Source organism: Lontra canadensis, unplaced genomic scaffold (genome assembly GCF_010015895.1).
Source record: "Lontra canadensis isolate GAN:19392208 unplaced genomic scaffold, GSC_riverotter_1.0 scaffold31, whole genome shotgun sequence".
In the NCBI taxonomy this organism is placed as follows: Eukaryota; Metazoa; Chordata; class Mammalia; order Carnivora; family Mustelidae; genus Lontra; species Lontra canadensis.
Window position 1 is genome coordinate 8858460 of NW_022631025.1, and position 12822 is coordinate 8871281.

The following is a 12822-nucleotide window of genomic DNA, read 5'->3' on the forward strand; positions in this document are numbered from 1 at the left end:
ACTTTCCAAGACAGGGCCTTGTGGCGTCACAGGGGCAGGTGGGTGACCTGGTGGCAGTAGATGGGAACCAAGCTGTAGATGATGGTATTTGGAGATGGGGCCTTTCGGGGGGGGTGTCAAGGCCAGGTGCATACACACAGTGAGAAGCTGACCCTCTTCAAATTATGAAGAGAGCTCTCGCCAGCAACCTGATTGGCTAGCACCTTGATCTTGGACCTCCCAGCCTCCAAAAGTGTGAGAAAATGAACGTCTGTGGTGTAAGCCCCCCAGCCTACGGAATTTCGTTATGGCAGCCTGAGCCAAGATCGTTGGTGCTGATGTTTTCAGCAATGTGTCTGGGTATCTGGCTGACAGCACTGTTGATGTCTGTGTTTGGGAAAACTGTGATTTTTTCTGCCTTAGTCAGGGCTCGGGGTTCTTCCCTGTGACTTGCTCCCAGCTCCCACGTTGGCTTTGGTGGCCCTGCAGATCCCTCTGTGTCTCAGCCACTCTCCTTGTCTGGTCTCTTACTTGGGCCATCCAGCTCATCCCTTGCCACAGCTGCCTGACTCATTGGCACCCACGTCCTCAAGGCCCTGAGGAAATGGATGGGTCCCTCCTGGGCCACCTGGGGTTTAGACCTCATAACCACATTGTACTCTGTTGTGAAATGACCCTTTATTGAAATACTTTCCTTTGTTGTTCTTAACCACTGGTGATGTCACCTATGACATCATGAGGGGGCCGCCACCATCAGCCCCGCAGCCCACAGACTGGGCAGGCCCCAGGTGCAGGATCTCCCTAACGGTTCTAGAGAGTTCTCTGGCTGGAGACCACTATCTCATCTGTCCCACAATGTCTGATTTCTGCTGTGCTTCATGTTCTCTTGCTTCTTTCTCTCCCCCCCGGTCCCTGGGGGGCTCTGGTGATCTGACCTGTCTGTTCTGAATGGCCAGTTTCCCCATCAGCCTTGGATCCTTCCAGTCACTGGGGGCCTTGGCAAGGTCATTACCCATCTTTTTCAGAAACAGACCCAGGGGGGCTGATGTGGGGAGTCAAGGTGGACCTGGCATTGAACCCCCTCAATGGCGGACCTCAGGTTTTCAACTCTGACTTTGTTGGGGGTGAACTGGGGAGAAAGCCGGGGTGGTGGGGAGGGGGCGGGTGTCTGATGAGCCAGACTGCAGGTGCCAGACGACCAGAGACAGCCACACGTGAGCCTCCACGAAGCCACGCAAAAACGCCCTCACTGTGACTTGCGTTCTTCAGGGCTCCAGCTTGGTAGGGGCTGCCCCTTAGGTCAAACTTACTTCTCTTTACTTATGGCTTCAACCTCAGGTCTGCCATCCAGACCCTTGATCCATTCATGGAAATGGTAGGAATTTAGAAAATCCTCTTCTTATTCTACAACTGATGACTTTTTTTTTTTTTTTTTGAGTGAGTGATAGAATGAGAGAGCAGGAGGAGGGGCAAAGAGAGAGAGAGAGGGAGAGAGAGAATCCCAAGCAGGCTCCATTCCCAGCGCGGAGCCTAATGCAGAGTTTGAGCCCAAGACCCTGAGATCGTGACCCGAGCTGAAATGAAGAGTTGGACGCTTAACAGACTGAGCCACCCAGGTGCTCCAGACAATTGATGACTTCTAAAGACTGTCCTTCTAGAAACTCAAATTTGAAAGTTAAATGCTGGGCCTTGGGGCGCCTGGGTGGCTCACTGGGTTAAACCTCTGCCTTCGGCTCAGGTCATGATCTCAGGGGCCTGGGATCGAGCCCCGCATCGGGCTCTCTGCTCCGCGGGGAGCCTGCTTCCCCCCTTCTCTCTCTGCCTGCCTCTCTGCCTACTTGTGATCTCTCTCTCTCTGTCAAATAAATAAGTAAAATCTTTTAAAAAAAACAAAAATAAATGCTGGACCTTTACTTTTTCTTTTTTTTCTACTTTGCATTCCTGCTCTAAAAATCACAGTCTTCCCCAAGGCACAGAGAAACCTCAAACTGATCAGAGAGAACATCATTCACAGAATATAAAAAAAAGAATAATCTATTTAAAGTATATTATCCTTATTATACCCTTCAGACTCCCTTATGTTCTTAACTTTCTCACCTGTCATCCCAACTCCCTGACACTCCTTGGCCAAACTGCAAAATGGAGTAATGATGATAATTAGTGTTTATTGAATACTTGGTGTCAGACAAACGTGCTTTTAAACTTTACAATACTCCCACAGATGTTTCTGTCCCCAGTGAAACAGATGAGAAAGGCATCTCAGAAAAGGTGACTTGTACAACAGAACAGAGCTAACTCGGAGGAAGAAACAACTTTAAAAAACACATTTGTATCTTTTTTGCTTTTGTTCACTTTGGCTCAGACGCCAGACATGTATTCCAACGCTGCAAATGTAACATTTTTAACACAAAAAAGAAAAAAAAAAACTCAAGTACGTTGGTGCTTAACATACTACTTAGAAAATAGTAAGGTCTCAGAAAAAGACAAGGGTTAATATTTATTAATGGTATTTCTATGCGTGTCCCGGAAATGAGCATCTCTGTGCATAGAGGGGGGTCCACCGTGGCCAAACTCTTGGTACGATTTGATATGACCACAGCTGAGCAAGGAAGGAGGAGAGGCACTTTGGGGAGTAAGGACATCCTGGTTGAGACGGAAACATGGGGTTGGCCTTCCCCCTTTGCTTTTGGATGGGCATCCAGGAAACCTGGGTTTTTACCCGGGCTTGGCCAACACTGGCCATTAAAGCTCCTTCCATCAGTTAGTTTCCTGACCGGGAAGTGAGGGGTTTGGACACCATCAGATGATGGCCGAGGTTTTGCCTAATGTTAGGAGTCCTGGAAAAATGGTATGCTCAGAGGTAGAAAAGTCTAGATAGCCCCCACTGAACTGCACTGTCACCCGGACACCAGTGCCTCTCTGTCGTCTCCAGTACTCAATCCCAGCTCAGGAGCAGAAGGTGAAGGAAGGTGGGAACAGAGAGAGGGAAAAGGGGAATCAGAGGCAAGAGGGAATCAAACGGCAGGTGAGGGGAGAGGGGAAGGAAGACAGAAATCACACAGTTTTCAGAGAAAGGACACAGGGGACAAGGCAAGGGAGTCGAAGAACGGATGTTTGCCTTCTTATGCTTATCACACCAAACGACAGCGGATGTTGATTAAGCCCTCATCCGAGGCCTGTCACCTGTGGAACGTGTTCTCCCTCATTTAGTCCTCACACATTTCATTTTCCAGAGAAGTAGGAAACTGAGGCTTACAAAGTTCGTCAAAGAGCCCAACATCACCCTCTCAGACCGTCCCGGCTGCTGTGACAAAGTTTCTAACACAGACTGGGAGGCTTTATAAACAACATTCATTTCTCACAGTGTGGAGGCTGCAAATCTGAGCCCAAGACCCCACAGATTCAGTGTGAGGTGAAGTCTCTCTTCCCGAGTGTTGATGGCCTACTTCTAGCTGTGTCCCCACACGGCAGAGAGGGTGAGAGTCCTTTGGGGTCCCTTCTCATTCCTGAGGGCTCCACCCTCATGACCTAATTACCTCCCGAAGGCCCGACTTCCAAATACCATCACATTGGGGGTTAGGATTCAACGCAGGAATTTTGGGGGGGACACAGACATTCAGCCCACTGCAATGACTGAGAGTAAGAAGCAGAACAAGGTGCTGGACCTCAGCATCTCTGATTCTAGATCTGTGCTCCTCGACTCCGTCCACACTGCTTTCCTGCCCAGTACATCCTCTGTGCTAGGGAATGTCATTCTTTTACTTAATTAAGGCTGACTTAGCATTTAACCTTGATCTCATGGCTGACCTAGTGAGATGAGTTCACCACCCACGGGCAGAGAGTCAGACAGACGGGCACCTGCCTACACACTCACTCACCCCTTGATGACACTCAAGAAGGCTCGGGAAAGAAAATTCAAAACTGTGAGTAACATAAATAGAAAGTCTTTTTTTTTTTTTTTTTTTAATTGGATGCCATCGCATAAGGACAGCTGTTTCAACTTAATGAACTCTGGCTTCATCTATTGTTGAAGTTAATTCTTGTGCTTTCTGGGTACGAGATCCCAGAATGTGTGCCTGGACACATTCCCATGTCATTCCCAGCTGACCACAGGTGTCTGAGGTTTGTTGGGGGATAATAGGCATATAAATCCAGCGGTGACTAACCCTAGCTAATCCCATGCAATGTCCTTAGTATCACCCCCATCAGGAACGCAGAGCAAGCCTCACTCTAGCCTGTGACCGAAAGCACAGGTATTACAGTAGAAGCAGAGTGAGCAGTGATGGAAGGTGCCCCATCAAGAATCACTTCCCTGGCTGATATTTCAACTCTGGGATCCATGAGGAAACATGGGAACAACCAACCAGATCCCGACCCAACCATCTCCGAGGTCCACATACCTTCTCTGGATCCTTCTTTGTTCTATTGTAGGAACATCATAAGTTCTTGGGATCAGTCAGACTCAGGTTCAAATTTGGCCACTGCCACTTACTGATGGTGGAACGGGGGTGGGAGGGCAGTCTCTCCCACATGGAAATGCTACTACCTCTCCTGCAAACAGGAGAGAAGGGCAGGTCGTTGTGGGGGTCAAGTGAGCTGGCGCACACAGAGAACCCAAGCAAGCAGCCCTTGGGTCTGCGCCACCTTCCCCGAGAGCTTTAGTGAGATTTCCATGAAGAACAACGCATCTCTCTGCCCATGGTTCTGCAGTCTGGCTTGGGCTCAGCTAGGTGGTTCTTCTGCTGGTCTTACCTGGAGTTACCTGTGCACTCACACCTCCCCACCAGGAGGCACAACTGGGGCTGGAAATCCAAGATGGCTTCCCTCCTGCATCAGACACCTTGGCTGGGATGGCTGGAACAGCGGGGACAAGGCCAGGAATCTGTCTTTTCATGAGATCCCATCACCAGGGCAGCCAGCAAGGCTGGCTTCATAGGGATCCAACAGACCCACAGCTTCCCACACCCAAAGGGGTCCCTGCCGGGATTAACACCCTATTGCCACTATCTCAGAATTCTTAATAATTTTTTAAAGAAGGGACCTTGCATTTTCCTTTTAGACTCAGTCCTGCACAATACATAGCTTCTTTTTACAATGGATCAGAACTCCAAGAGGATGAAAAAAGGAGCTTGCAAGCTTCTTTTTTTTTTTTTAAGATTTTATTTATTTATTTGACAGACAGAGATCACAAGTAGGCAGAGAGGCAGGCAGAGAGAGAGGAGGAAGGAGGCTCCCTGCTGAGCAGAAAGCCCCATGCGGGGCTCGATCCCAGGACCCTGGGATCATGACCGGAGCTGAAGGCAGAGGTTTTAACCCACTGAGCCACCCAGGTGCCCCAGCTTGCAAGCTTCTTAAGACCAAGGCCAGAACTCACACCATATCACCTCACTGTATTCTGGGGACCAAAAGCTATCCCGATCCAAGGAGAGAAAGAGGAAAATCTTGTGTACATTTAGCATTCCCATAAGCAATCAGGTCCTGAGAGAGTTTGTTTGGTGCTCAGAAGCAGAAACCCACTCAAGCCAGCTCATAAAAAAAAGGGATCTATGGTCAAGAGTCAGAAACCTCCCAGAAATGAAGGTGACCACACCTCAAGAAAGTGGAAAGGAGAGAAACTCAGGGCCTGAGGCAATGTTTGGCTCTCAGGATCATGCTGGTTTCCTTGGTCAGTCAGCCATGGTGTGCGAGGAGCAGCAGGCCCCTGTCTTTCAGAAGAAACAACTGCCCCTTCCAGAGACTATGGGCAGGGCAGGCTCTCGGCAAGGGGCTGTGGATGAGGTGGACCCTATAACCTGACAGAAATGCTTGTCTATTTATGAGCTATTTATGAGGTACAATACCATGCCTGGGCCTCTGGGGATATAAGTTGGCCCTAGAGGAGAAGGGCCCTTCTTTTTAGTCACATAAGGGCATTTCTTGCTACCTCTGATCAAAGCAGAAGGAGAGAAGAGTGTGGGGAGCAGATTTCTTCTAACTGTTCCTTGCACACAGGGAGTGGGTCTTGTTCCTTGCTGGCTGGGGCACATGTCCTCATGTGACAACACCCAGCTACAATGGAAATCTAGAGAAGGCATTCTTTTCCTAAAACATGACTAACCTCATAGAATAGCTGTGTGAAGGAGGACCAGAAAGTGTGACTTTATCTTACTTGATCCTGTCCCACTCCAGGGAAGACGGCAGACTTAGGCTCTCTCAAGGAGGCATACCCACAAGGGTAGGCCCATCTCGTGCCCTCTGTATTCAGCGTGCCTGCCCCCCCCACCCCTCTCTCCATCCTACCTTCTTCCCACCCTTGGTCAGGTGTCCGAGTGTCCTTCCTTGATATTTTCTTGGTACCTTCTGGCAAACTCCAACATGTATGGCCTCTTCTGGTGCTGTGGGCTTTCCTGTGCCCAGCTTTGCAGGAGAATGTGGTTAGTCCAGGAAGTGGAGGAGACCTTGGTGGGTGATCAGATCCCCGGGCAGGTTCCTCCCAGTGGTAGTTGTTTTTCATTCATTACATAAAGAACAACCAACTTCAACTAAGTAGGCTTCAATATCACCCAGCCACAAGCGTCTCCTGTTATTTGAAGAAATGTTACGTCCTCTATTAACATGACTTTGAGCAGCTCTTTGCAAAATGATAACCTTGGCATTGTTTAGTTGAAGGAGAATTTAATTTCTCCAGCATCTGGTTTACATGGCAAGAATCCCCATGGGGACTCTGAATAGGACCGTCTTCACTACCCAGGATGGCTTGTGTCCACTTGGATAAGAGTTTCCAGATCTTCAATCTCTTAGCGGTCAAGAAGAGGGAGAGCTCCCTGCTGCACAGAACGTCCAAACAAGTCGGGGGTAGGGCGCATGTGTGTGTTAGGGGAGGGACTTGGACGGTCTTATACTCATATGAAACTAGAGCGGGAGAAGTCAGTGAGGGATGGGTGGGAAAGGGAAGAAAGTTTCAAGAAGCAAGTGCACAGTTGGGAGTGAGCTCCTGCTGGAGCTCAGGGGTAATGGGGGGCACACTTCCAATCCTTCATTCCAGCTGTGTGCACACACGTGTGTGCCCCCTGGATGGGGGTGCTCTCTCAGGGCAGAGACTGGGTTTTACTTTCACATCTGCAGGAAATGCTACCCCCCTTGGCCTCCCAACGCTGTGGGTTTGCCATAAGAACCAGAACTCAGACAGGTGAACACCAAGCTTGGTACGGGTGGGGGTTCTGCTCAGGGGGTACTCCACTGGACAACGCCCCTGCTCCCCCCACTTTTTTTTTTTTTTTTTTTTTTTACCCTTTCATTCCAACTGCACCATGAGCTGCCCCTGTCCGGGCTCCTCTAGTTGGAGGGGGGAGGGGAAGATTTTAGGATTGTGCCCAAGTCTCATGATACGACCTTGCTTGGCTCCCACTTGGACTCCTTTTCCAGCAGCTTCACAGCTCCTGAGGAAAAAAGGCTCCAGGGCCTGCCCATATCCTTCCTTTCTCCAGTACAGCTAATCACCATGAATGACAGGCTGAAGCAGTTTTCTGCTCCTGAAGCAAAACAAACCAAACCCACCAACAACAACAGCAAAAACAAAAAACCAAAAACAACAAAAAACCACACCAAAAAACCACGCATACCCCCCCCCCAGCGTCCCTCACCCCCCCAAGCACAGGCGCACTAAAACCCCAGGGCTTGCGGGATTTGCCAGTCCCCACTGAAACTGCGGCTGGGCTGTCGTGGGCTCAGTTCTCCGTGGATCTGGGCCACTGAGTTTCTTATTCCGTTGCCGGGCCCTGCACCATCCTTTTGTGAAACCTTTGGCTTCCTATGCATCTAGAGACTTGGGAGGCTTGGCGGCCAAGTTGGAGCGGATGGAGCGGGGCGGGCGAGGCCGCGGGTGAAGGCCGGGCCTCTGAAGGAGCCTGTCAGCTCAGTGACCGCGCGTCCCTGCTCCGGCCTTGTCTTTTTTTGTTGTTGTTGCTCCTTAGGGCTCTGGGCAAACTGGGGTAGCTTTGTTTCCAGGGGAGTCGGTGTGCTGTGATACCCTGGAGGAGCACCTGCGGGCGGGGGTTGCGGGGGGGTGGACACAGGTGGGCTGCTGGAGCCCGTGTATTTACCTTCCAGAGGAATGCCCTGGAAACACACTGTGCTTGAGAAGGAAGGGAAGCCAGGTCGGACTGGGTTTCCAGGCGCCCCTGTGCACCCTCTCCATTCCACTGAGACACTTGCTCTCCGCTCCCCTGCAGGCCCTCGCTGTTGGCCCCTGCCAGCCGGCATCAACGGGCACTTCAAGCTGAATAGGCCAGGCGTAGATTTACTGGGAAATCAGGCCCCTGTCCTGTGGCCACCTTTGGCCTCCTTTTGATGAATGCCGCCACCAGGGGGTTGGGGAAGGGTGTGCAGACTGTGGGGGGCTGGCCAAACTTTCTGAAGGTGTGGGGTGCAAACAGTGCTTCCTTATATTGGGAGCAAGCCCTCCGGAATTTCCAAAACAAGTCCCATGCCTTCATTATCTCACTGGATCTCCTCAGCAGGTAGGAAGAAGACAGAGCAATGTTTATCTATATTTTACAGTTAAAAAAACAAACCCTGAAGCTGAGCAGAATAGTGACTTGGCCAGAGTTGCCGCACTAGAGAGCGAAGGAGTGAGAAACCAGGGCTTCTGATCCCTGGTCCAGAGGCTTTGGGCAGTCACGTGGTCTTCTATATAATAATAATAATAATTTGTTATTATTATTATATCATCTCGCTGATAATCCTGACAATCCTGTTGGCTAACAGAACTTGTTATCCGTACAGAACGTATTCATCTATGTCCTGTTCTCTCACTGCATGAAGGAACTGATAAGGGACAAAAGCTGATTTTTCCACTGTATCCTTTGGAGCTATACCACCTGGAAAGTCACTCCCTTATCCTTGCTGCTGGTGACTGCCGTCTTCCAGGGCGTGAGGAAATTAGTAAAAGTGAAAGCCATTTTAGCTGCCAGGCAAATGCCACAGGCATCACGGTCAGACTAGGAGCTGGGCTGGATTCAGTAGCATCATTCCAGAGAGAGCAGTGCCCCACCCCCCACCTCCACACCCCCACGGGGTCAGGGACAGGGACATCTCTCCAAATCACTTTCAACTGAGGCCATGTTGCATTTCCTTCAGGAATTCTTTGACTGCAAATTTCGTGACCATTGGAGATTTGGGTTCTTAATCAGACTCTGTTTGGTTAGGTTTAAGGTTATTAAGGATAAAGTTTAGGATGAGTCAAGGGATGGCGCCATGCACTGACAGGAGAGAGTCAAGCATGAATGGAAAGGCATTCCTCTGGGGCCAATGGACCCAAATGGACTGTCCTCCTTTAGGTACTGCTTTTAGCTCAGAGCTACAGAAAAGGAACAGTATGGAAGAAATCATCACTGGTAGCCACCTTCATCCATTATTTTGGTTGTTTATAAACACCCACTGAGTGTCCATTATGGGCCAGGCCCTGGGAATGCAATGATGAGTGAAAGGCACAATTCTGATGTTTGACTTAACCCAGTCAAATCTACTGTTATTCCATTTCCCTGTCCCTCACTCTCCTACCAGTGCCCCTCCCCACCTTCAGCTCTATAGTTCTGATTCCTGATCATGTACACAATTTTTGGCAAGACACTCCAGAGGACGAAAGGCTGGTACAGTGACATATCCCACTTCCATCTCTCCGGTCCCCACTTTCCTTCTGTCTACGATAAGCCCTAGGTCCTGCTTCCTATACTGCATATCCCCTTCAGCTCCCCTCCTGGGGAGGGTCCTGCTGAGTCAATGGTTGTGAACATGGTAGGAAAGAAATTGTTATCCTGATGTCCATACAATCTCCTGCTTCTGAATACTGTAACGCGAAATGTTTGGTAATGAGCCTCTCGTGGTTTGCTTTGCTTCCTTTCCCCCTTTCTTCCCTGTTCTCTGAGGAACTACTGGTCCCTTTATCACTAGCCATGTAGTTTGACCCCACTTCTAGTGTGAGGGGAGAACTTTGGTTAGCACAAGCCACTCCACTTAGAATGAACCTAAAAGATTTCCCTAAGAATTCTGGAACAGATGAGGTTGTAAGGTTCAGGACTGCCTGATAGACTGCCATCCCGAGGGATGAGCTGGAATTTGTAGGGGCCACTACTGAAAGTGCGAGAATGGAGCCAGCCAGGAGGAAGCAGAGATAAAAAATGGACCCAGGACGTACTATGTGGGTCCTGAATCAAGCTGCATCTGACCCAACAATACCTCTGGGTTGTCCTGTTATGTCCTGTAAATTCCACCACCCCCTTTGAAAACACTAAACCGAGTTTGGTTTTCTGTCCCTTACAAAAGATGGTCAACTGAGAACTACTCTTTAGCTAGATAGAGTTTCCCAAGTGGTGTGCCATGGTGCACCCAGGAACTGGGTTATAGTTATTACTTGAGGTTGACTGGCCTAGCCTCCTGGGAGGGACTCCAGGGCTGGAAATCTCTAGCAGCAAGTAGCTTTGTCCACAGGTCCAAGTGAGACAGCAAATACAGAATTTTAACATACCCCATTATGGTGATTTTAAAATACGTTCAAAAAATTCTTTAACACTTCTCCACTGAAAACATGGAGCCTAATAATTCTCCCCCCGAATGGGGCCCAACCCTGGTGGCCTACTTCTAAAACACAGAAGATGGCAGACCTGAGGGAGTCTGACTTGTGCAGACTAGCTCATGAAGGACGTGGCGGGCCACATTGGCCTTACTTCTCTTATATCACGCCCTCTAGGGGGAGTCAGCAGCCATGTCGGGAGGGCACTCATGCATCTGGAGAGAAGTCCGCAGGGAGAACTAAGGCCTCCCATCAAAGACCAGCACCAATTTCCAACATTAGGAATGAGCACCTTAGAACCGAATCCACCAGCTTCAGTCAGGCCTTCAGATGATGGCAGCTCTGGCCAATAGCTTGACCGCAACCTCATGGGATACCTCAAATCAGAGAGTCCGGGTAAGCTACTCCGGAATTTCAAACGCACAGTGACTGGGTGAGATATTGTTGATTGCTGTTTTCAAGCTAACGAGTTTGTGGGCTTTTTGTTATGCCTCAATAGATCACATTTAAGTCCATGGTGTGAAAAAGATTAGAGAGTACTGATTTCAGTCAAAAACAAAAACAAAAACAAAAACAAAACAAAAAATAACCCACAAAAAAGGAAAACAAAAAAAATATGCACTGGATACAGTGGACACACCCAGCACTCTGGGATGTATTAGAACCTTTGGGGCGTTTTGTTTGGTTTGCAAAATGATACTTAATAGCAGTTTTATAACATTTGAGATCACAAGCATTTAAAAATACATTCAAGGCAAAACAAAGGCTCCCTGTCTCTGGAAACATACTTGCAACCACAATTAGCAATGACAGCTCTAAAGTTTTTCATTTTAAAACAAACCTATTGTCATGGAAAGAACTCCTTAGGGAATAGAATTAGAGTCCAAGACAGTGCAAGGCGTGACAATGTAATCAGACCTGTACAGCATATGTCCCATTTCCCTGCAGATTCTATTTTTCTAAAAAAGATGTTAGTATTAAGCAATCTCTACACCCAATGTGGGAGGGGGGCTTGCACCCACAACCCTGAGATCAAGATTGCCATGCTCCATCAACTGACCCAGCCAGGTGCCCCTTCCTGGAGATCCCTAGGAGACAGGGATAATTGCGCCCTTGACCTTGCCAAAGGAGAGGCAGCATGAAGTTAATCAGTGGATGCCTCCAAAAAACTTGCACAGAAGGGTTTTCCAAAGTAAAATCAAAATGCTATCATGGTATATCAGGTTTGTCTAATTTTTAGAAAACCAAAAGGCCTGATTTGCTTAACTCTTTTTTTTTTTTAAGATTTTATTTGAGAGAGAGAGCAAGCACAAGCTGGGAAGAGAGACAGAGGGAGATGGAGAAGCAGGCTTCCTGCTGAGCAGGGAGACCAATACTTGGCAGATCCCAGGACCCCAGGATCATGACCTGAGTTGAAGGCAGATGTGCAACTGACTGAGCCACCCAGGCGTCCCTAATTTGCATTACTCTTGGGAAGGCTTTTTGGTTTTCTTTGTTTTTGTTTTTTTAAGGAATGTTTAAAATGCTTTTCTTAACCTCATGTTTAAGGGTTAAGAGGACTGTGTCCAAGTTCTTTGTTTCTGCTATTAATTTATGTAAGTGCAGTAATGCCTCCACTGTATTTATAACTGTTACCTGAGGAACGACTAAATTCTCTGGAACTGAGAAAAGAGCCAGGGTTAACGCATAAAGAGTAGGAGAACCAAAACCAAGGTTGGCCAGTCCAAACCCCCAACTCCACCAGCTTCACCTCTAGGGAAGCCCACAGGCTCTCAATCAGAATTCTGTCATTCTCTCTCCAGACCCAACCCCCTATTCAGAGCCCATACATCCGGGGCATCAAGTTATAAAAGCTGGAAGCTTCTAGAATTGCACTGTCCAAGAGAGTGACCGCCAGCCACATGTGGCTTACTGAGCTCCAGAAATGCGGCTGGTTTTAACTGAGATTAAATCTGCAAGTATAAAATCAGAATGTGTCAAATACAGACAGACAGATATTGCAGCCAGCGTCAGAAAGAACGTAGAATACCTCATTAATAGTTCTTGTATTGATAATATGTTGAAACGATAATGTTTTTTATATATCAGGTTAACTAAAATACATTGCTAAAATTAATGCCACCTGTTTCTTTTCGTGATTATTTTTCAAGTGGCTACTAGAAAATTTAAAATTAGACCTGTGGGCTGTATTGCATTTCTAATGGACAGGGCTATTCCAGAAGTCTACTCACACACGCTCGTGGACTTGGCCGTCCAGTGAACACTTACTATCTTCTGTAAATTCAGCACTGGGG